This window comes from Vicugna pacos, chromosome 7 (genome assembly GCF_048564905.1).
Source record: "Vicugna pacos chromosome 7, VicPac4, whole genome shotgun sequence".
Lineage (NCBI taxonomy): Eukaryota > Metazoa > Chordata > Mammalia > Artiodactyla > Camelidae > Vicugna > Vicugna pacos.
The window spans coordinates 58,228,844-58,253,746 of record NC_132993.1 but is presented as its reverse complement, the minus strand read 5'-3'; the positions used below and the strand labels follow the sequence as shown (position 1 = coordinate 58,253,746).

General features: G+C 38.3%; 1 protein-coding gene and 1 long non-coding RNA gene across 10 annotated transcripts in view; one reads left to right on the top strand and one right to left on the bottom strand.

Moving 5' to 3' along the window:
- The window catches only part of LOC140697427 (uncharacterized), a 161,161-nt gene that overhangs the window by 23,088 nt on the left and 113,170 nt on the right, over positions 1-24,903 (bottom strand). The window lies entirely within an intron of this gene.
- UMAD1 (UBAP1-MVB12-associated (UMA) domain containing 1) overlaps positions 1-24,903 on the top strand; it is a 194,043-nt gene that overhangs the window by 141,198 nt on the left and 27,942 nt on the right. The gene's annotated exons all lie outside the window — the stretch shown is intronic.

The window sequence follows — 24,903 nt, the reverse complement described above, 5'->3', positions numbered from 1 at the left end:
GGCTCACCATGTACCACCATGGTACCTTTGATACAGTACTTAGCCTCTTAGATCTTAATGTCCCTTTGCTATGAAATGACAATGACACTCCTTACTTTGCAGGGTTACTGCAAGAATTAAGTGAGTCAATATGTAATATTTATTTCTATGTCTGTATACACAGTGTCTGACATATACTGGACATTCAATAAGAGTTTCTTTTTAAATTGGAAGGAAATTATGGTTGACGCCTTGATGCCCATGCCAAAGCAGGTTTGAAGGGATTAAATCAGTTAGGAACTGAGCTCAGACGAGAGTTACAGAGAGCAGGTCCAAAGTTAACGAAAGAGAATTTCAGCCCTCATACACCAAATGTACAAATCACACTTGTGCAGAGGGCCACTGAATCAGATCAGAAGGAGGTGCACCATTTTTAATTGGATAAATCTCCCTGGGTGTTACTTATTTATTTTTTTTAAACCTCCACCCCATGCCTATTGACATGGAGAACCAAAATCAGATTCTGTGCTTTCAACTTAAATAGCTGTAGTTTTGTTCGGGGGGAAAGAAAAAAAAAAGGATTCAGATTCTGGTATAATGTTCTTTAGTCACAGCAAGATCTGATGGGTAATTTTGTATTTGCATTTTTATCGTTGCCTAACTAAAAGCTGATTAGCCTGATTAATACATGATAATTCCCAAGTTTCTTATCCAAGTGCATTTTGAACGATCAGACCATTTTATTTATTTCAATAAATATTTCTCAAACAGCTATTTTGGGCAAAGCTCTGTTAAGCATTTTTCTCCATGTCTGAAAATTTTAGGGTTATTAAGCTGTTGAAGATTTGTGGTTTAAAAAATTGTGTTGTACATTCAAAAACTCATCATTGCAAGAACATGCAAGCCAGTTGACCATAATTAAACTCCAGGATTGGAGGCTATAACTCTGTCTTTCAGAGGCAACCGTCCCTCAGGCAAATTTTAGGGCATTACAAAGCAAACTATCAATTAACCAAATGAATCAGTTAACCATACTATCGCTTTCCTCAGTCAAGTTAAATGGTCAAGAGTTTTACTAATATAGAAAGGTAGAGCTACAGGAGAGGGTGATATGAGAATGATAGGTTAAAATATAGATAAATTGTAGATAAAAGTACAATATGAGAATGTTTAGTTTTCTGGCATTTAAATACATTACTTAATCTCATAAGTGATTAAGTATCTCAAGATCTTTTTAGGTGTTGATTATAAGATTTGTAATTCCAGTAACTTTTTGGTCTCTAATATTTTGCCTGGAGTTGTCAGTCAAGTCAGAACCCAAACTTGAAATTAGAATTTTCTAACAATAAATGACAAAGAAGAGAAAAATGAACTGGCATTCATTTTTTTAAAAGAAATATTATATCTTTTACATTTTCAATATTCAAATTTGAGGACTAAATACTGGCACCTCTCTGTTACTTATTTTTCTACTAATGACCATCCCTGCCTCAGCCCTTGAAAAAATGGCTTGTTGGGTTTCGGTTTTGCATGCAAGCCCTCAAGCGGTCCTTTGTAGTTTCAGAAGGGCCGAAGAGCTTGTTAGCCTGGAATTCAGTGTATTTTGGTATTCATTTGTTGTTAGTTATTCTTTTCTTGATTTTTTGGAACTCTTTTCATGAGGAAAGTCTGTGATTCTTACCAATTAGTCATAAACCAGTTTGGATTTAGAAATTACAAAATTTACTACTTTGGAACATTATTTTATTCAAGGAGCAAATGGTAAAGATGTGAAAATTTCACTAAATGTTGGGTGATGTAACTTGATAATTAGATCCTCAGAGAAAAATTCAAACTCCTGAAATTTTGTGGCAGGATCAGAAATGTGGCTAGGGAAAACAAGTAGTTTAATAGATTAATACTTGATGTTAATGAAAATTAAGCATGACCCCTCAGGATTCAATCCCTGTTTCTAGTGATAAGAGTTTTTTTGTGTTTTTACTGTGTTCATGAACACAAAGAACAAGTAGCCTCACTGGTGGCTTGAGAGTTGACTTGTAGGAAAACATTAGGTAGTAATTAAGAACAAGGCCTTCTTTTCCCTCAGTTTGTGAAATTTTAACTACACTCCCTAATGTGGTTACTACTTGCCAAGTGTAACTGTTGGAGCGCTTGAAATGTGACTAGTCTGAATTCAGATGTACTGTACATATAAAATGAAATACATACTGGGTTTCAAAGGCTTGATGTGAAAGACTGTAAAATATTTCAGTAATATCTTATGTTGATTGCATGTTGCCATGATAATATCCTGGATATACTGAGTTAGAAAAATTAAAGAGTATTAAAATGAATTTCACCTACTTCTTTTAACTGTCTTACTATGGCTACTAGAAAATTTTAAATGACAGATGTGGTTTGCCTTAGTTTTATTGGGCAATGCCAGTTTAACAGGTTAAAAAAATCCTTAATACATACAGCAAATATTAGTTATTAGCTTCTTTGATTTGGCTTTTAACCTCTCAAACAGTCGATCCTTTTGGCAGTCTGGGAAGCCCAGTCATTCTTTTGCTGTCTTCAAGGGCTGCACGTTGAAGCAGCTGCTCTGTGAGGTTGCCAACCCTGATTCAGTTGACTGATAGTGATCGATAGACAGTTCAGGAAGGAGTAAGTGCTGCTTTGTTGTCCTACAGCCCAAATGGATGAGCTGCCGCTACTGTTTCTCTGCTTTCCACCTCCTCCCCTGATGGCTTTTACGTGGTTGTTAACAATTGGTTGGTCTTTATAGTAACGTAAATCTAAATTCATGTAGGCTTTCAAAGACACAATTCATATATCACCATATACCATAAATTATGGAGTGTCACAAATTATCATGGCTTATCATCTTACTTACAACCCTTGACTAATATTGTCACTTATTGTATTATGACATATTATTACTGACAATGAATATCCATAACCAAAAGTGAGTTCTTGATATTGTGCTTTTGCTGTGCTTCTATAAAGAAACCAGTCAAAGCAGAACCTTCATGTTGCAGAGGCTGGGAATTTCCTTTGTGGAAAAAAAATCATATAAAATATACATATACTTTATTTTAAATTCTTTAATTTAGGAACTATTTGATCCCAACCTAAAGGGTTTTGGAGCACTGAGATTAGTAGAATGAAGTCACATTACGTTAGGCAGAGAGAGGCAGTTGAATAGCCATTGATAATAATAAAATTTATAAAGGTCATTCTGTGAGAATAAATGTAATACTTGAATTAGTCATTTACTTTCTCTAAAAAGTAAGAAGTTAATCTTGTCCCCCCCCCAAAAAAAAAGAAACCCTCCAAGATTGGTAGTTTTCTTTTAATTCCTTTCGTCTTAGGCAATCTTTTGAAAATCATGCAAAGGACCATACAATTAGCATGAAATGAGAACGCTTTTTAAATTTGATAAATAAGGGCTCTCTCTTTCTCCAGCTGATATGCATGCAAGGTGGAGGTCTGTACCTCACCAGCAGACAGACTATTTGGTATCTACCCCATAAGTAGCTCCCAGTTGTTATATCTGTACGTTAATGAGGAAGGAAGTCTGGAAGTAATAAAAGTAAGCTTAAAGTGCATAAAAAAATAGCCACGATGCTTTAGTGTAAATGCTGCAAGATTCCCAGATTTGGATAGTTGGGCTCCCCACCTTGCCCTGGATTCCAAAGATAGTCCTGTCACCCTCTTTTTCTGACAGCCAATTGAGGACATGTTAATAAGGCCTCCATGAACATGAAAAACTTTTTTGGGGAGGAGAGGTCTCTTTCCTGGTCATTTATCATGAAAGTATACTTTGTTTAAATTTTTTTCCTAAGTGTTATCTCTAGAAAAGTTCTTATGCCTCTGTATTCTTGGGGTGGGTTGTTTGCTTTGTAGCACTACTTGTCTTTGAAATTGTAATCTGTATACTATGCCAATGAACATTATGTATTCTTTCTTTAAAAATATTAATACACTGTTTCATTAGATAGGAGTGGCACAGTTTTTAAAAGATGAGATTTCCAATATTGTTGGGAAGAGTTTTATAAGTTACTAGCCATTTATGCTCATAGTTTTATATTGTAGTGCTTTATAATTCCCTCATACGTAGCTAAAATATTTCCTATTGCATAAAAGAAAGCAGAATGCCACAAATGAGATATATAAGTCATTAATTGAATCAACTCTTCCCCCTTAAGGTACTACCATAACTAGGACTGCTGGACTTAGCAAATAAAAGTACTAGATGCCCAGTTAAATTTGATTTTCAGATAAACATGAGATAATTTTTTAGTGTAAGCTTGTCCCATGCATTATTTGCATCACACTTAGGCTTAAAAAATCACCTGTATTTGCTCTGGCAACCATAAAACCAAAACCATAATTCAGCTCTCTTATTAACTCAGAGAACTCCTGAGTCAGGTAAGCTCTATGCTTGGCCCTTTTGCACAGTTCTGTTTGCTGATCATCCTATTCCAACCCAGCACTTAGAGAGATCATAATATAGCTATGATTCTTTGAAACTCAAAGTGCTTAAAGTGTGTTTTCTCATTCATCCATATATTTTTGAGGAGACAGGAAGGGGCACATTCTATACTCATCCTGCCTACTTTTCATTTTAAGAAAGAAGAAAATGCTCTCTTCTAAAGTGCTAACACTGATTCTGAAAGCTAAGAGGACACCTACAGAAGAATTCAGATTCTCCTTCTCACCTGCGTCTATTTTTCGTTCATTTCGCATGACATCTCTAGCATATTATTACAGCTAAAACAAACATCTTTAATGGAGCGAAGTCAGAAAGAACATGCCTTTCCTGTGTGCTTTCTAAATGTGGAGGGCAGGTGGGTGAAAAGTGACTCTTCCAGAATGAACACTGCCATCCAGGTGAAAGATGTTACCTTCCCTTCCCTCCCCTCCTCCCCCCACCTCACCCTCCACACGGCAGAACCAGAGAACCGCTCAACACGCATGTCCTCGTCCCTTGTCATCTGCATTATTACAAAGGTTTCCTAGGTGATATTCCTCCCTCCTGCGTCGCTCTCTTCCAGATCAACAGCCAGGAGTGATTTTTCTAAAATATACATCTTAACACACTGCTGGCTCACCTCCAGTGACTGACATCAGATAAAGTCTACGCTGATTCACATGGCACCCAGTGCCTTCCTGATCTGGGCTCTGCTTACCTCCCCTTCTTTTCCTCCTTCCTCAGTACTTAGGCTGCAGCAATAACAAACACTTGCAGTGCCTCAGACGTGCCATGCTTCTTCACGTCTCCAGCTTTGGGTGCACGCTTCTTTCTGACCAGAATGCATACCCCCTTTTCTCTCCCTGAAAAATCCTCCTCATCCTTGAAAGCTCTGCACAGGCGTCATTTGCTCTGTGAGGCTCTCCCTGCCCACCCTTCACTATCCTTAAAGTGAACTCTGTTTTCCTACTTCAGCTTTTGTATAGACTTGTGGTGTCACATCCAGCTCAGTGTGCTGGAATGGCTTATTTACATGCCTGTCTCCTGTAGGAGTTTGCAAGTGTTTTTTGAGGATGACATCATCGTCGCCATCATCTCCAAATCTCTAGTTTCTAGCATAGAGCCTAGAAAATAACAAGCACTTGAGAAGTGTTTGCATGTCTGAATGGATCCACTGTCCACTAGGTAAAACTTTAAGTCAATCCAAGCCCGCTGCATTCGTCCTGTGCTTGAGTTGCTCATTACCACAATGGTGTCCTTTCTTTTCCATTAGTTGGTGAGTAGAAAAGTGATTCCTAACTTTCAACTACCAGTGCTGTTTATTAGCTAACTATGGAATCTTTTAGAGTAAACAGAGTGCTCCCATAATAGAGAGGGGTGGTTATGGGCAGCCTTATGAATAAAGAAGCATAAGCTTGCCTTTGGTACCCTTTCCCTTCAGGTTCTGTATCTCTCCTTTCGTTTTTTGCACCTTCTGTCCATCAGGCTGCCCATCCATCTCTTTGGGGTGGGAATGGGGTTCAGGGGCCAGGAGAGGGAAGAAGAGATTCTTACTGTAGTAGCTTGACATCGCCCCTTTCTTAACTAGTCTTCCGATAGGACAACTTACCTGTCTTGTGTGCCACCCCCTCAGGGACTACCCAATCACAGAAGTTAATTAAGAAATTAATTCACAATGACATATTCAGACATATTGAGAACTTAAAGTGTAACTCTTCTCAGACAATATTTGCATCTTAACAGATGCTTTCAACCCCCCTTTCTCCAAGGAATGAGTAATACTGGCATGCTATACTTCATAGCAAGTATATGCTTTATAAGACCAAAGAAAAGGTGTTTTTGAGGAAGAAGGAGAACGTTTAACCACCCCTTCCCTAATAATGCCTAGGTGCTGCCTGTAATGTGTCTGCACATGGATGAATCAGGAATTGCATCTGATTGCCAGTAATGGATACTCAAACTGGTGGCTTAAACAAATTAGGGGTTTCTTTTTCTTCATCTGAAATGTCTCGGGTTAGGCAATTGAGAACCGGTGTAACGACTCCAATCTTTCTGCTCCACTACCCTTCGGATGCGGCTTCCATATACAGGTTGCCTCTTAATTATAAAATGGCCACTGCATCTCCAGCCACAGGCGGGGATTCAAGCAAAAGCAAGCCCCCTTTAAATGGCTTTTCTAAAAGCCCCACCCAGCAGCTCAGACCTGCATCTCATTGGCTACCTCTGCCAGCAAGGATAGCTGGGAAATGTTGTTAGTAGGCACATTGCCATGAAATGTATCTGTAACTCAGGAAGAAGGGGGAAAGCCCACTGATGTGTAACTAGTAATCTCAGCTTCCAAATCAGGGCAGTTAATCTGTTGTTTTTTACCTTTCTGGGATCATTCAAACTTAGAACTAAAAATTAGCTTATTTTAATTCATATTATAATTATAGTAGAATTTCCTTTAAAGTGCAATTGTTTAAAGGAAATGTAAACAGGGGAATTATAAGACTATTCAGGAAATATTTTATTAGCATGCCCGCTGTGTGCATAGTGCTGTGTTCAGTGCCACGGAGATGAATGAGTTCTCTTTACCCTCAAGTGTTTTATCCATCTAATAGTCCAGGACACAGACACATGAAAATTTAAATAATGGTATATGATTATGTGTCAATCAGATGGTAAAAAATGAAATCATATAATGTAGACTAAATTCTGTAGGAGAAGTTCAGATTTCAGAGTCACCACTGGCTGCAGTGGCCAAGGAAGGCCTTCTGCGAAAGGTAGGAGGTACACAGACTGGGAGAGGAAAACCAGCGGGGCAGAGGCAGCCCTGCTCCTTTGACTGGTACCATCTGTTGTTTCAGGATATTTATATTAATATATTTTATATGCTTATCATACATTATAGTTATTAGTATTTTAAATATTGTTTATTTATATTTTGAAAATTGCCCCCACATTTTAACTTGATACATATATTTAAAGAGAAAATTTTACCCCAGTACTGTAGATGTTAAACCAGCTTTCCTTGCCAACTGAAAGGTCACTTAATAAAATGGTGATGTTAAAATTTTAAAATACGTGTTGACGTAGAAGTCGTAGTAAACCCAAATCAGATTGTTTTAGAGGGGAAATGGAATGTTCTGTGATCAGTCCATGGTGAAGGGATATTTGGCTCAATGGCTTGTTGTTTCAGCCAAGGATGAGGTTCTACATCCAGTAAGACATTTGGTTCTTGGTGCTTTATCTAGTTCTTAGTGTAAATGTTAACCAGCAGCGAAAATTTCAATTCACAAGTATATAAGGTTGGAAATACATAAATATAGTTAGCACCTCCTCTCATAGGTTGTTTGTAGCGTTTGTTTTTAGCCAAAATGGTGTAGATGACTTTTTTTTTTTTTGGCAAGCATTTATTTCAGGAAGTTGTAAGGCCATTTTCAGAGTTGTCTTCTTTTGAATGTGTCAATTTATTGAACATTGTTCTGAGAGCGACAGAACAGAAGAGTTTCTTTGCCATTCCCCTCTGCCCATCTTTTTGGGAAAATACTTATGAAAACCTTTTGTCAAGTTCAAAGTATTTGTGTGTATGTGTGTGTTGTGGGGGTGGTAATTAGGTATATTTATTTTAAAAAATTTTTTTCTAATTAAGTTATGGGGGATTGAACCCAGGACCTTGTGCACATTAAGCTATACCCTTCCCGCTGTTGGTTACTTTTTAATATTCTTTGAAGTCTTCTTTTTTTTATTTACTTAATTTACATAGTTTTTGGTTCTTTTGTGGGGGAGGTAATTAGGTTTATTTATTTTTAACAGAGGTACTGGGGATTGAACCCAGGACCTTGTGCATACTAAGCATGTGCTCTACCACTGAGCTGTACCCTCCCCCACAAATTCAAAATATTTTCACTGAATTCTTCATTTGAGTTTATGGTCCAGTGTTTTAAGAAGCAAAGGGGTGTCTGAGAGTTGCTGCTTGGTTAAATGGATGGATGAGGTGAGAAGACTGCTCCCCAGAGCCTGGGTGTCCTGGGTTCACATTCAGTAATAATAATAAAAGCAATTATTTATTGTTACTACTATGCTTAGGTACTGTGCTGAGTGCAGTGTATGTATAAACCATTTAATTCTCATTTTTATAGTTAAGAAACTAACATTCAGAAAAGTGAAATGACTTGTCCACATTACTTAGCTAATATGTGGCTCAAACTTGAATTCAGATTGACTCAGTCCAGACAAAATTTAACTGCCAAGTCACTGAGTCAGAATCGGGGGCTTCTGCCCTGCCTCCGGCTTCCCAGAGCCCCTAGTTTTGAGCTCACTGTGGCCTGGTCACTCCTGAGGGACCCCACCCTCGCTGACCTCTGTGTGTACACACTCACATGCTCCACGCGTAGGAGCTGAGGGGCTGCCACTAAAGGCTTTGCTCCAGAAACGAAAGGAGCTAGCCCCTGCCCTGCCCTCCACTCTGCCTTCCTTCCTGCTCATGAAGCCCTCCTGAACCCCAGCCTCCCCGGGCCCCTCCTCCTCAGCGCTTGGACAACAAGTGGTACAAACCCTCACTCCTCAGGAATCACTGACCAGAAGATCAGAGGGAACTGTGACTAGAAGTCAATTGGCTACCATCATCTAGGGCTTCGAATGTCAAATCGGAACTTTGACCTCTATTTTGTATGTGACTAGGAAGTCACTGACAATAATGTTATCTTTAAATTAAGATAGATAAAAAATCAGTGATTTCCCTTTAAAACACAAAGATGGAACACTATTGTAAGGGGTAAAAATCCTAATTATATAATATCGACCATATAGTCATGGCATTTCCGAAGGAAACATTGTAAGTATGTTGCAGTATCTCCCAAACATTTTATTTTTTCTATCTATAGCAGTTCTTAGCACTGGCAGTACTGAGGACTTGGCTTTGGATACAGCAGCTAGTAAATTTTTATAACAACAAATTTGGTGATTAAGGTAAATGATTCAGGAAATGTATTTTTCCTGGTAAAAAGCTTAAATTGTCATTGAACAGCAGCCATCACTGACAGACCTGCATTTAACAGACAATCTAATACCAAATTCAGTAACACGCTGCATATTTGGGGAACAGGTGATTTGTATTTAATTTTTATTTAATTTTGAAATTTATTCATTTAGTCAGTAATTTTGAAGCATCTACTTTGATCATAGTTTTGCATTATCCCTGGCAATGTGGGAGGGAGCTACAAAGACACTTAGTGAATACAAATCACTTGAATCTCTTTGAAAAAAATTAAATTCATTTTCCTTTTTATAAATGTAAATCAACAGAAAAAGGAAAATGTAGAAACCCAAGCTAGAAACATAACAACAGTGCTTTAGGTCTCATATCCTGGGTCTGGTTGAAAATTACCTTTCATTTTTATTTTAAAGAAAGGTGTATTTTGTGTTCTGATATAACTTTTGTTTTGTTGGCTTGGGGAGTTTGGGGGGGAATGGGGAGGTAATTAGGGTTTTTAAAAAATTATTTTTTAGTGGAAGTACTAGGGATTGAAGGCAGGACGTTGTGCACGCTAGGCACACACCCTGCCACTGTGCTATACCCTCCCCACTCTGATGTAACTTTAAAAAATAATTTTGTGTACTTTTCATTAGTGAGAAACATTTGTGATACAAAAATATTTACGATACAAATATTTATTGATAAAATATTTGTGATAACTATTTCTGAAAAGTATTTATGAAATGTTAATTTTATTGATACTATTCCTAATACGACATTAGAACCAACATGTAGTATCAGCCTTCTGGATGTCCTTTACCAGGTAGAATTTAGGGGCTCAAGACACGTGCAATGCATCCTTTTCCTCGCATTTAATTATTCACTAGGTCCTGTCAGAGACTGTCTTGTTTGTCCTCTCCTTTACCTCTCCTATGCCAGGACCAGAGATCAGACCCTCATCATCCCTCATCTGATTTATTACAGAGCCTCCTGACAGATCTTTCTGCCTCCTGACTTTTGCCTTTCTGGTCTATTCTTCACATAGTGTCAGAGTTTTGTACTTAAGAAAAAAAAAAGTTGTATTCCCATCTTCCCCTCCCCTGCTCAGAAATCTAGTATTACCTGTAACTTAACCAAAATGTACAGAGCTTAGCTTGGCTTTTGCCAGCGAGCCTGCAGCTCCTGCCAGGCCCCGTAGGACTGCACTCCACCCTGCGCTCCATGCTGGGATTTACTTCTACTTCCCACGCCTGCCTCCTGCTCCCTCCGCATTGAGTGTGGGGTGCCCCTTGTGTGGCAGCCCTGACCTGCAGGCCCAGGCTCCCCCGTCAGGACTCAGTCCTCCATGTCAGGCAGTCCCACACTTGGCTCATTGTTACTTTCAGTAGGCATTACAAAATCGATTACATATTCCAGGGTCTCTTTCTTTTTCTATACTTTTTTTGTTAACATATGTCTTTCTTGCTCTGGGTGCCAGGTAACTATGAGTCATCTTCGAAGCACAGAAACATAGTCACACTGATTCTTATCTTCAGCATGTCTTATTTTTATTTTCCTTGTCCCTGACCTTCTATTTCAGTGTTTTCTTTATTCTTCTATCAAATATTGCCCCAAAAGCTTTGTAGGAAGAGATACTGTAGGGTTTGAGTGAATGTGGATACATGCATAGACGCTGTTTCTGTGAAGGCAGGAGCTCATCGTTATACCTTCCAGTGGGTCTTCACCAGATACATGAATTGAACTGAACTGGAGCATATTTATCTCCATGTTTTTATAAGTGTCTGCATAGAGAATTTATCATCAGTTTTGATGAATAAGCAGATTACCCAAACATTTTCTAGTGTGGCTACAAGAATTTTTTTTAATTATAAAAAAGAATTGTAAATTATAAATCAGTCCTTAAAAAATGTTTTGTTAAAAATGAATTCTCTTATCTCTCTCATTTTTAAAGAAGATATTAAGATGACACAAATGCTAACAATATACATTTTTACATATTTACATATACATTTCTAAGCAAATTTATTTGTACTAAGTTAGATACTCTGGGCTGGTGTAAATTGAATGTGCCTGACTAGTAATTTGGTGTAAATTCACATTAGATAGAATTAAGATACCATTAATTTTACTGTGTAAGCCCCTCACCTCATGTCTTCATGTCCAACATGTCCTCATCTCACAGCTACTGTAGCCAGAACAAACTAAGTACCCATCTCTTGCAGAAACTTACTCCTCTTACATATTTTTGAAACTACCATTCATTAGGAGGCATCATATGATTGTCTGTACTTTTTTTTTTTGATTATCTGAAATATTTGATCATAAAATCAAACCAAGGAAGAAAAAAAGTTCTACTTGTTGACTCCATTCTGGATTCTCTGTACCTTTGAATAAAAGAAGTCAAAGTAGTACCTAAATCACAGGCCAGTTTTCACGATTCTGAAATTTTATTACTTAGTTTTGCATTGGTTTCAGGCCCATTTTTGTGGATTATGTGAACCAGACTCTCCATCAAACCTCCCTGGTGACCAGGGCCAGTGTTGAGAATCCGGGGCTAGAAACTCCAATTTGCTTTGTGGCTTTTTGACAGTTACCTTACTTTCCTGTGTTTCTTCGTTGACACTGTTGAGATAATCGGCTTTCAGACCTCATGGGACTATTGTGAGATTAATTAATGTTTGTAAAGTGTTTTCAGGATCATGATGAAAGGCATTAATTTGTAAGCATGTGGTATTACTATAATTATTAGTAGTAATAAGGATGATTGTTTAATGCAAATTTTCATCTTAGTGTAGTGTCATATTTTCAAAGGACAGTCTCTTTCTTTGTGGCCAGATGTGGATACAATTAACCCTTTACCCTTTATTTTGAAGATACAATTAGCCAATTGTGTGTGCAATTAGACATGTATGCAGTTTTTGCCAGAACAACTAATTACAGCCTTAGTAAAACTCCTTTTGAAAACGCTGGCCCTTTGAATCGTGACTCTCCCTATCTGTGTAATAAGCAATTTGTGCTAAGCATATTTTGGGGTGACGGAGGCTCCTGAATATTGAAGACTTGCTTTTGCGGTTACTAGAGAAAGATTTACTTTCTTGTAGCCATAGCTTTGTCTTTTGCCGTCGAGCCTAAAACGCCTTTCACATAGTTCTGGTTTCAAAGGTTTTATTGATTTTTCTTAATCTTGACATTCAGCTGTGGAAAGATTTTCCACAGACTGCATTTTGTGAAACAGGTTTTCCTTTTGTAATTTTTTTTCTCCCTTGAAAACTCTTGTTTCCTTTCTGTCTTTCATCCAAACATATCACCTCACGTTCCCCTTACTCACGGAATAGTGAGGAGAGAACAGATTAGTACTGATCCTCTCTTCCCAGACGTGGCCTCGTAACACCATTTTACAGGGGACTTCTAATCACTGTAATGTACAGTCTATTTATACAGAAGAGTAGAAAGACTGCTGAAGAGGCCAGGAAGATATTGTTGTATACATTTGTCTCCACTAATATCCTGTTATTATGTGAAAGGGGAATATTTTTGGCTTATAATGGTAAGTTTAAAAACAGCCTCTTTCAGATGTCTGCTCTTTAATACTTCCACCGCTGATAGTCACTGATAATCACTTTCTGTAAGGCAGCATCCTACCACCATGGGAGATTCAGAGATGAGCAGAGCACACTTGCCACCTTCTAGGAGCCTAGAATAAGGTGCTGAAGGTGAGAAAGGCGCTCGGGTCTGCGGCCTGCAGTAAGCGCTGCACAGAGTGCTGGGGCTCGGGGAGGAGCTCGGGGAGGTGGGGGGCACACTGATCGGGGCAGCCGCAGAAGCCTCCTAGAAGCTGCATTTGAGCTGGTTCCTGAAGGAATAGGTCAACTTTTGATAGACAGGAGGGAACGTTTTTCTGTAAGCAGAGGGACCAAGCTGCTAAAATGGAGGCAGGTTCTGGGAAGAGTGATTGGTTTTGCTACAGCTGGAGTGACCTTGTAAAAGAAGTGGTAAAAGACAAGACTGGAAAGACAGCTTGAGGTTGCCTTGTGGAGGGCCGTGAAAGGGCGGTAGAAGGATTTATACTTAATTCAGCTGTCAACATGAAGCCACTATATGGTTTTGATAGCGTGAGCTAACCAGAGGCACACTGTAAAATTAAGCCGGCCTCAGCATGCCAGATGAAGCACAGCCAGGACAGACTAGAGGAGAGGGGATGCAATCAGAGAGGTTGCCAAAAGTAAGACCAGAATCATCTCTGGAGCGTTAGCATTGAGGGGTGAAAAAGCGAGTTATTATATCCATGAGGCATACGCAGAGTTAGTATTTCTTGATATTGGCAACTGTCCTGACATGGAGGTGAAGGACAGGAAGGAGTGGGGTCAAGATGACTGGGAAGAAAGAGGGAAGTTCCCTTCATTGAAATGGTGATGTCAGGCGGAAGGGCAGATTTAAGAGAACTAACTCTTGGGAATTAACACACGATGGCATGCTTATACAAACAAAGATAGCAGGACAGAAGGAGATTAATTCTATATATCCAGTGTAATGTTCCCAGTAAGACTAGTACAGAAGAATTAAATTTTATCTCAGCAACAACAAAATCAACTTATACTGCTGAGGGATCCTATTAACATGGCAAATAAAAGAATATAAGCAGAAAACTTGAATTAAACAGATAATATTTCCTGGAGCCTGTTAACCTTTATACCATGAAAAACTGATTGGAAAGCTATCCGTATATACTAAATGTCCAAAACACAGCTCTGTGTGTTTGCTTTAAGAATATCTTTGGTTGCTGAAAAGCAGCTAGAACACTGGTGGTTTTTTAAGTTTCTATTTGAAACACTTGGAATGAAGAAGCCAGAGCAAAACAGTATGCTCATCTCTAGTCTTAGGGAAGTCTGTTCCTCATGTCATTCTGTCAAACTCTGGTTTCCGAGGAGGTTCTACGAATAATTTATCACACTGTCAGCCTCAAGAATGTGGAGATCTACCCAGGTACCCCTAACATCCCTAGATAACCCGATATGATTCTGCACCCATACATTTCCTATCCTTTTTCTAGCCGTTTAACATTTTCAGGTTTCGCCATCTCATTGAACAATAAATCTGATAATTCAGGTAGATACCACCAATTATTTTTTTAAAAATACCTTCTCAGCCTCCATTTGTAAAATGAAAAGTCTGTAATCCATATGGTAGATGCTCTATGCCCATAACTTTGGTTGCATTTTGCCTCAAATAATGAGGAATTGTGGAGAGACTCTGCCTCTTGGAATAAACTCTAGTTACCTTTTTCGTAAAATGCAAATAGTGAAGCTTTCTTACAGTTGCTTAGGCTTAATCTTTGGAGTTACGCTGATTCCTCTTATCTTTCATACCTACATCTAATCCACCAGCAAATTCTGTCCCTTCAGGTACATCCATAATCCATCACTTCTTGCCCCCTTCACTTCCACCTCTGTCCAAGCGGTCATCATCTCCTGCCTGGATTACAGTAGTAGCTTCTTAACTCCTTTCTTCCATTCTTGGTGCTCTACTCAAGTATGCAGAGGAGGTAGTGATTATTTTTAAACAAAAGGCAGATCACTTTCAAGAACAAGCCAAAGTTTTTGACTATAACCTCAAGGCCCTACACAATCTGGTCTCCCAGTAGCCCCTCTCCCACTCCCAATTTCCTTTGTTCACACTGCTTCAGCCTCACTGGCTCTTGGCAGTTCTACTCCTGCCTCGGTGCCTTTGCTTTGGCTCTTGTGGCCTGGAACACACTTCCCTTATCTCCTACAAGTGTTTGTTCAGTTATCATCTTCTCAGAAAAGCCTTTTCTGACTGACGTTTTTAAAACATGTAATTCCTTCCACAACATTCTCCATCCCTCCTTTCTGCTTTATTTTTCTTCATAGTACCTATTACCATCTACTACTATACAATATATTTCACCTAATTTTATTATATCTTTCCCAATGCTTATAGCAATGCCTGGCATAGTGGAGGTGCTCAGGAAATATTTGTTGAATGAATGAAAACAATCATACTTTTAGGCACTGATTATTAAGTGCACTTATACATCAAAACAACACATATTTACTCAATAAATGTTACCTTCATTCTTTCCTTTTCATTTCTCAAGGTACAGCTTATAGAGTTGCACACTGCATTCTGAAATCAAACTTAACATAGTGTTTATGCAGAAAAGTCCTCATTACTTAACACGTGGCTGTAGAATTGTACTGCACTAGTGTCTTCAGAAAACAGCCTTCCCTTTTTCTGTCCACATGTTCAGGCTTATGGGATCTTGCTGTAGTTTATTTGTTCATTGAGATTATATTATTTAGAAGGTCTTAGTTAATCTGGCATTTACAGGCATGTTAGACCAGTCTTAGTAATAGTTTCCAGACTCTTAGACTTAAATTTATTTAGATGGAAAAAAATTTATATCTGTTCCTATTTTTTTATTGAAGTATAGTCAGTTTACAATGTTGTGTCAATTTCTGGTGTACAGCACAATGCTTCAGTCATATAGGAATACACATATATTTATTTTCATATTCTTTTTCACCATAAGTTACTACACTATATAGTTCCCTGTGCCATACAGTATAAACTTGTTGTTTATCTATTTTATACATATTAGTTAGTATCTGCAAATCTAGAATTCCCACTTTATCCCTTCTCACCCCTTCCCTCCCTGGTAACCATAAGTTTGTTTTCTATGTCTGTGAGTCTGTTTCTGTTTTGTAAATAAAAAAGACAAACTTTTTTTTTAGATTCCACGTATAAGTGATACCATACAATACTCTCTTTCTGGCTTACTTCACTTAGAATGACATTCTCCAGGGCCATCCATGTTGCTGCAAATGGCATTACTGTATTCCTTTTTATGGCTGAGTAGTATTCCACTGTAGAAATATACCACAACTCTTTATTCAGTCATCTGTTGATGGATATTTAGGTTGTTTCCATGTCTTGGCTATTGTAAATGGTACTGCTATGAACACTGGGGTGCGGGTGTCTTTTTGAATTAAGGTTCCCTCTGGTTATATGCCCAAGTGTGGGATTGTTGGATCATATGGTAAGTCTATTTTTAGTTTTTTGAGGAATCTCCATTCTGTTTTCATAATAGTTATACCAGACTACATTCCATACCACAGTGTAGGAGGGTTCCCTTTTCTCCACAGCCTCTGCAACATTTATCATTTGTGGACTTTTGAATGATGGCCATTCTGACTGGTGTGAGTACCTCATTGTAGTTTTGATTTGCGTTTCCCAGATAATTAGCGATATTGAGCATTTTTTCATAAGCCTATTGGCCATTCGTATGTCTTCATTGGAGAATTGCTTGTTTAGGTCTTCTTCTCATTTTTGGATTGGGTTGTTTGTTTTTTTCTTACTAAGTTGTATGAACTGTTTATATATTCTGGAGATTAAGCTCTTGTCAGTCTCATCTTTTGCAAATATTTTCTCCCAATACGTAGGTAGTCTTTTTGTTTTGCTTATGGTTTCCTTTGCTGTGCAAAAGCTTTTAAGTTTAATTAGGTCCCATTTGTTTATTTTTGCTTTTATTTCTATTGCCTGGGTAGACTGCCCTAGGAGAACATTGCTGAGATTTATGTCTGAAAATGTTTTGCCTATGGTTTCTTCTAAGAGGTTTATAGTGTCTTGTCTTATGTTTATTTTTGTGTATGGTGTGAGGGTGCATTCCAAATTTTTATTTCAATTTCACGGACTATTTTTCTAACAGCTTTTGGAGAAGAAAGCATATCAAAAACTTTTTTTTCCAGTGGAACCTACCAAGTACTTTAGTAATGATTATTTTCTGATTAAATAATATGTGTATACTTAAAAAATACAATTTTGGGCACAAAGTTATTTATATGCACATTAAAATACACGTATACATTCAAGGGGGTAAATTATTCAAGTATACTATGTTCTTCTTTTGTTTTACCTACCTAATCTATTAAAGACTGTTAGAAGTATATTAGTCACCAGTAATTATAATTTGTAATTCTATCATTTTCTGCCTGTATCTCCATTTTTGTTTGGTTTTGTATATGTTATCCTCTTACTTGATGCAGGAAGATTTGTGACTTTTTTATTTCATTATGGATTTTGTCTTTTATGAAAAACAAAAAACTATTCTATATATATATTATTGAATGAAAGATTCCTTAAATTCTGTAGTGCTTTAATTATAAAATCTGAAACCATAAAACCCCTAGAAGAAAACATAGGTGGTAAATTCCTTGACATCACTCTTGGCAGTGATGTTTTGGATATGACACTGAAAGCGAAAATAAACAAGTGGGACTACACCAGACTAAAAATCTCCTGCACAGCAAAGGAAACCATTAACAAAATGAAACGGTAACCTACAGAGTGGGAGAAAATATTTGCAAACTGTATATCTGATAAGGGGTTAGTATCCAAAATGCGTAAGGAACTTAGACAACTCAATAGCCAAAACCCAAATAATCCAATTAAAATACGGGCAAAGGATCTGAAGACATTTTTTTCAAAAAAGACATACAAATGGTCAACAGGTACCTGAAAAGGTGATCAACATCACTAATCATCAGGGAATGCAAATCAAAACCACAATGAGATAATCACCTCATACCTGTAGAATGGTTGTTATCAAAAAAATACAAGAGATAAGAAGCGTTGGCCAGGATGTGGAGAAACGGGAACCCTTGTGCACTGTTGGTGGGAATGTAGTTTGGTGCAGCCACTATGGCAAATAGTATGGAGGTTTCTTTAAAAATTAAAAATAGAACTGCCATGTGATCCAGCAATCCCAATTCTAGGTATATGCCTGAAGGAAATGAAGTCACTACCTTGAAGAGATATTTGTACCTTTGTGTTCACTGTGGCAGTGTTAACAATAGCCAAGATATGGCAACAACCCAAGTGTCTATTGATGGAGGAATGGATAAAGAACATGTGACTTTTATAAATGTAAATACACATAGTTGAGCCTTGAACAATGTGGGGTTTGTTCAAGGGACGCTGACCCACTATGTAGTCAAAAATCTGCCCATAACTTATAGTCGGCCCTCAGGATATGCAGTTCCTCCATATTCATGGTTCTTTATCCATGGATTCAACCCACCTCGGATGGTGCACAACTGTACTATTGACTATTGAAAAAAATCCAAGTGTTAATGGACCCATGCAGTTCAGACCTATGTTGTTCAAGGGTTACCTGTATATATAATAGAGTATTATTCAGCCATAAAAAACAAGGAACTCCTGCCATTTGCAACATGGATGAACCTTGAGGGCATTATACTAAGTGAAGTAAGTCAGGGAAAAACATACTGTATGATTTCATGTATATGTAGAGTCTAAAAAAACTGAACTGAAACAGAATAGATTGGGTTACCAGAGGTAGAAACTTTCCAGTTAGAAGATGAGTAAGTTCTGCAGCTCTAGTATGGTGACTAAAGTTAACGATACTATACTGTATACCAGAACGTTACTAAGACAGTAGATCTTAAAGGTTCTCACCCCCCCCATACTCACACGAGGTAACAATGTGAGGTGATTAAGGTGTAAGTAACCTCATTCTGGTAATCATTTCACAATATATATGTATACAAATCACCACATTGTATACCTTAAACTTACATAATGTTATATGTCAATTGTATTTTGATAAACTTGGGAAGAAATGAATAGCATTTACTTCCTAGTGAGGGAGGGAGAGGCGTGCAGGGGGGCAGGAGGGACACAAAGTGAACTGCAGAATACCTAGCAATGTTCTCTTCCTTAAACTCAGTGATAAAATACAGGTGCTTGTTTTTCAACCTTTATGCCTCATTGTTTAAGAAATGAAATAAAATACACAGTGGGGATGGGCTAAGGAAGTGTGGAAACAACAAATGTGGACACTTTTTGGAGGCATTTTCCCACAGGCGAGCAGAGCAATAGAACAGAAGAAGGGATATGAATAAAAACTTTGTTTTAAAGTAGATGTTACCTCATGTTGGATGCTAGTAGGAGTGATCTAGTAAAGAGGCAAAAAGTCATAATGAGGAAAAAAAAAGGGGTCGTTCAAAGAACAAAGTTCTTGAGAAATGATGCAGGGTACAGATTTAATAGGGGGTTGAGGGGAAATTATATGGTACGGTTGTAAGCAGGTTGGTAGATTTGTTGGCGGGAAGTGAAGATGATCTCTAGAGACTTCTGGCCATAAATTTAAAATGAAACTAGTCAGCATGATTCTGTACTTTCCTTTAGCCCACATCCAGCTACTCAAGTGCATGCAGGTTTGCATTTGGCATAAAATTGAGTATAACGGGGGTTGAGGTTTTATTAGATAAATTGCCAGAGTAGAGCTTCTAGGAGTGTGTGAAGTGGGTTGCTGGGAGGTGGTGTGAACGTGTGTAATGTATAGGAAAGAGTTCGGGGGGTGGTATTTTTATTATTAGTCTCAAGATCTAAGATGACCATGAAAGTACACAGCTGTTGTGGTTGAACGAAAAGGATTTTGGAGGCCCTGGAACTGAAAGGATGGTGTTTTGGATGGTTGTGTATTTGTGGTTTGCATATAATCTGAGGATATCGATCAGTGCCCAGGCCCTTGCCCAGTCCAGTTAAATCAGGATCTCTGTGTGTGGTTTCTGGGGGAGCTGCTGTATCATAAGAGCTCCCCATGTGATTATAATGTGCATTCAGGGCTAAGAACCACAAGTCTACGTAAATGTTGGCCTAAGAGAAATGGTAGAGAAAAGTATGGTGAGCTTGGGGAGTAGGGAGGGATGATTCAGAGGACCAGAGTCTCCTTGAAAGGCACTTAGCTCATCTCATTTCTTACTGTGTGCACTCAGTAAATGGTAGCTGCTGTTATTTTTGTTATTATCATCATTCTCATTATGGACAGTCGCAGCAACAGTAGGATTATCCAGGAAAAAGAGCCCAGATCTTTTATTAAATTCTCGAAGGGTCCTTACAAAAGGTTAAAAATGACTAATTTTAGATAATCATCAAGGAGGGTTCCTAACAGAGTTTAGAGAAAAAAGAACAAAACCCTAGGAGTTGGCAGTGTTCTTAAATGACCTTCCAGAGAAACACTGAAGCAGGAAGGAGCTCCGGCCCATCGTTGCCCGATTTGGCCGTCTGCAGGCATCGCAAGCCAGCTGGTCAGGAGTTGGATGCAACTCTCTGCCCTGGGAGCCAAACAATTGCCTAATAGACCTTATTTTCTCTTGTCAAACCTAAAGGCAAAAAGAGCTGATGAGTTTGTCTAACAGGAACCTAAAAGCCTTAGTTGTGTTTCAGCGTTCTGTCACCTAGTCGGGAGAGGAGACAGGCATTAAACATGCAACACTAGTATTTTATGTTTTCAAATTGCTTCGTGTGCATCATGTACACTCTTCCCACTTCCCCCACGAAGGAGAAGTGTTATTTACTAGTCAGGGTGAACAGTACTCTTTAGAGCTAATGTGGACTTGGAGGTACTTCAGGGACTCCTCAAGATGTAGTCTCACTAAAGAATGCAAAGAATTCTAGTAGGTACAATCAGACAGTGTAACATAAATAGTCTTATTTTTGTGTCACTGCACACAAAAGCATGTTCTCGTACAGTTTCACTGGCTCACCAGGAAAGCTGGCCGACAAACATCTTAGAAAAGATAATGTCAGAGAATTGGGGAATCCTCCCAACTGGAACATTCCAGATTAGTTCTGTTCTAGTTTGAAGAAGATACATCTCTCCCTTTATATCCAACCAGATTTTAGTTTGCTATAAAGAGACACAACTTCTTATGTTTTATTCCCAGTTCTCTCTGCCCTCCATGATAGTTCTTGTCAGCTTGTATTATAAATGAGTAAAAGAGCTATTTTAAAAACCTATCACCTGACACAGGAAGGCATACACTTTTCTTCATGGCCTCATATAAAGCAGAAGTAATGATGACAAGGCTGGATAGTGATACTCTCCAGTTAAGAATATAATTTCTGTACAGCATCTCTGTTAGGTATGCTAGGGAAGCAAAGACAGTAAACTGAAGTTTGTAAATCAGTTATACTTTAAGTACTTCACCTGAGTTTCTGTCCTAGTTTCACACCTGAAATTCCCAGCTATTTATTCGCTATTGTGTGACACTGACTTAGCTCTATGAACTCCAGTTCTCTCTCTGGAAAATGAGGGTAACTTTCTCTTTCTTCCCAGGAGTGCTATTAAAAGCAAATGAGGTTAGGGATGTGGACTGTAGATTAGAAATTGCTACATGGAATGGTTTTTGTCCTTCTTGTCATTCAGTTTTGTGGTTGTCATTGCTGTGTTTCTAATCTAAAAGATGGACCTTTATTTTGATAAGCATGACCAACAGCTAGACAAGTTTAAAACCTGATTCGGCATTACTAGTATGAGCATAAAAACCTAGGAGGACATTTAAAATTTTTTACTGTGAGCATCAGAATTTTTAAATGCTTTATCAAGGTTTAAAAGAAAAATAGTAGTATGTTTTCTAATAATCTATGGGCATTTCCCTGATGGCACTGAGTAAGGTACAGCAAGGCCAATTAAGTTGCCTTTTGATTTTTTGGATGACTATTGTGTGAGTATTTCATTGAGAAGAAAGTTCATTTTCTGAAGAAAGCTATTATTACCCTAGGGAAACAGTAAAGGGGACATCTCTCACTCAATACATACTGTTCAGAAATCTTGGCCACTGGAGGTCCATTGTTGTTTCTGTTAGTCTACTTGAAAAAATTCTTTTTTCCCCATTCAACAAATACTTCCTAAGCACCTGTTCTATTCCGGGCATGGATCTCAGGGTTGTAGATAGAATACAATTATGAATAACATAGACATGGCCCGTTTCCTCCCAGAACTCTCAGTCTGTGGGGTATAAAGGCAGTTATTAAAAAACAAAAACCCTGTGACAGTGACAAGGATGCCATGGGCCATCTCTGCCAAGTGGAGAATCTGACCATTTCTTAAATATGATTCTGTTTACAATGGCCCATCCTATACTGCCAGCCCTTCAGCAGTGTGGATGTACACGTTTTTAAATCTGAGTGAATCTACTTGGCAGAAATGAAATAAAGCCTCCTTGCCACTGTAAGAAAGAAAAACACAAGATGCCATAGTAAGCTCCCCTGCTTTTAAAGTCGAGCACTTGACCGCCAAGTTTGTAAAAGGGTCAGTTGCTTTGGCATGCAGGTGGCCTTGTCAGGGCTCCCACTTGTATTGTTGAGATCACTGCCAAGGTGCACCTCTTTCTTGGCCCAATCAATTGCTCACTGGGTGCTTCTAGAACTAAAATGATTGCCCAAGCCTGGCAGATTCTTCTGGGAAGAATGGTAAACTTTCTCTTAAAATGAAAGTTCCTCAAAACTTAGAGACTTTTCTTCTGATTTCTTCTAGAGGTTTTTGTACACACACCCCTATTTCATTTAACTGGTCTCTGGTTGGATTGGCAGTCGGTAGTCTTGGTCTTGTTTTCATACACAGGAAATAAATGAAAGGATCTTTCATTTACCTATGGTGGTGGTATTTCATGTTATCTGACATTTTATTGTGCTGTATATTTGAATTGAGTTTAAACCTGTTCCTGAATATGGGACTAGTCGGCTGAAGAGCCTGTAGTAAGGAAGGCTTAATAAAACTTTATTGTATTTTCTGCAATGGGAATTTATTACCACCTTGCGATTCTCAGATATAGTCTTTTCCATGGAGGGAAAAGGTTCTAGTTTTGGGGCCATACTGACTGACCTCGGTTACAAGCACACGTCCACAGTTTACTGAATTGACATTACTTAAACAGCTAGTGTGCCCCAGACCCAGTCAAGTCGATTCTGTCATCCCCAAAGCCCTTCTATCCTCAGTCCAAAAACTAGCAGGGAATCTCCTCCCTCCTTACACATAAAATTTTTTTAAGTTTAAAATTGAGATTTGCTTACAAGAATAAGCTGAGTGAGATACTAACTCTCGGTTAATGACGAAGCGGTCCTTAACCGCTTGCCAGCAGGCGGGACTGAACGCTTTCATGTAATGCGTGAATACTTATCCTAAATGCATAGCCTCCATCCACCTGACCGAATGAAAATGCATAGCTGAAGTTGCTGTGGTGACTACTCTGGTTCTCTCCCCTCCTTCCTCTTAAGAGGCTTAGCACAGCCTTCCCACATGTCCATTATGTGGTCACCTGCAGGTAAGATTCCTGCAGAATCTTCATCTGAATCCCAAAGTGGGAACTGGTTGATGGGAGAGCACAGATTATGCTTAGTCCAGATTTTTGTCTTCAACAAGCTCTATGCCACAGTCTTACCATTTCTCCTCCCAAGGTGCAGCTCAAGGTTTGAATTTCATCTGTCATTTGGAATCTGATCGTTCTAAGGTGGTTTGCCTAACTCTGCTTTTATAACTTTTAATGTGTTTTGTTAATACCTCTTCTTAGAGGAGCCTGGGAGCATTTGACACTACTGACTGCTAGTGTTAATTCCCTCCCCGACCTCACTGCCACAGCTGTCATTAATTGATACTCAGGTCAAAATGACAGCCCTTCTTTCGGTATGACTGACTGACTGACTGGATAGTTTTCCTTTTTATCTTTCTTGTATTTTAGTTCAGACTGTAAATTCCTATTAAAGTTAGACTATAAGAATGTAAGGCTAAATCATAAGTAGATAGAATTGTTCTTAGGCTTCTTCTGCCTTCTACAAGTTTCTGATCTCTGCTCCCCCAAAGTCATGTAAGATGCTAGTGATCCAACTAATATGATAAACTCAAACACATCCACATCAAGTAGTAAGGACTCTGCTATTTACAGCCCATATGCTACTGGAAAGATCTTCAGTTTGCACTACAGAAAAGCTTAATTTGTTGATTTGTTATCTTCCTATGATTTATATTTTAAAACATTGAAAAACAGAGGTGATTTCTGTTTACTACAAAGGAATGCCCAAAGGTAGATTTTCAGGCTTCTGTGGTTGAGATCTTCCTATAGTGCTGCTATGAAACCACACCGTGTGGACAGCTAATTTCGTTAAGCCTAATTTATGCTGGTGTACCTTACGTTTAATAGTGGAATACTCCAGAAACACTTTACATACATTATTGGAGAATGGATTTCAACAACTGTCACTATACACATGTGGCTACTGGGCATGTGAAATGTGGATTGTATTGAATCTGAATTGTGTACTGCAAGTATAAAATACAGACTGGATTTCAAAGACAGTCTGCAAAAAGGAATTAAATTATCTCACTAATTTTTAGATGGTTTTTTTGAACTGACATTTTTTTTTGAACTGACATTTTAGATAGATTGGGTTAAATAAAATATATTGTTTAAAGTTAATTCTAGCTGTTTCCTTTCCCTTTTTTTTTTTAACTGCGGCAAGTGGAAAATGGAAAATGTTACATTACATATGTGGCTGTCATTAATTTCTGTTTAACAGGACTGATCTATAGGGTTAAAGATCCTCTAATCCAGTCCCTTCATTTTAGAGATAAGAAAACCAAACAGAATTTGGAGAAATTAAGTGTCTTGCTTCATTTAAGTAATAGGCA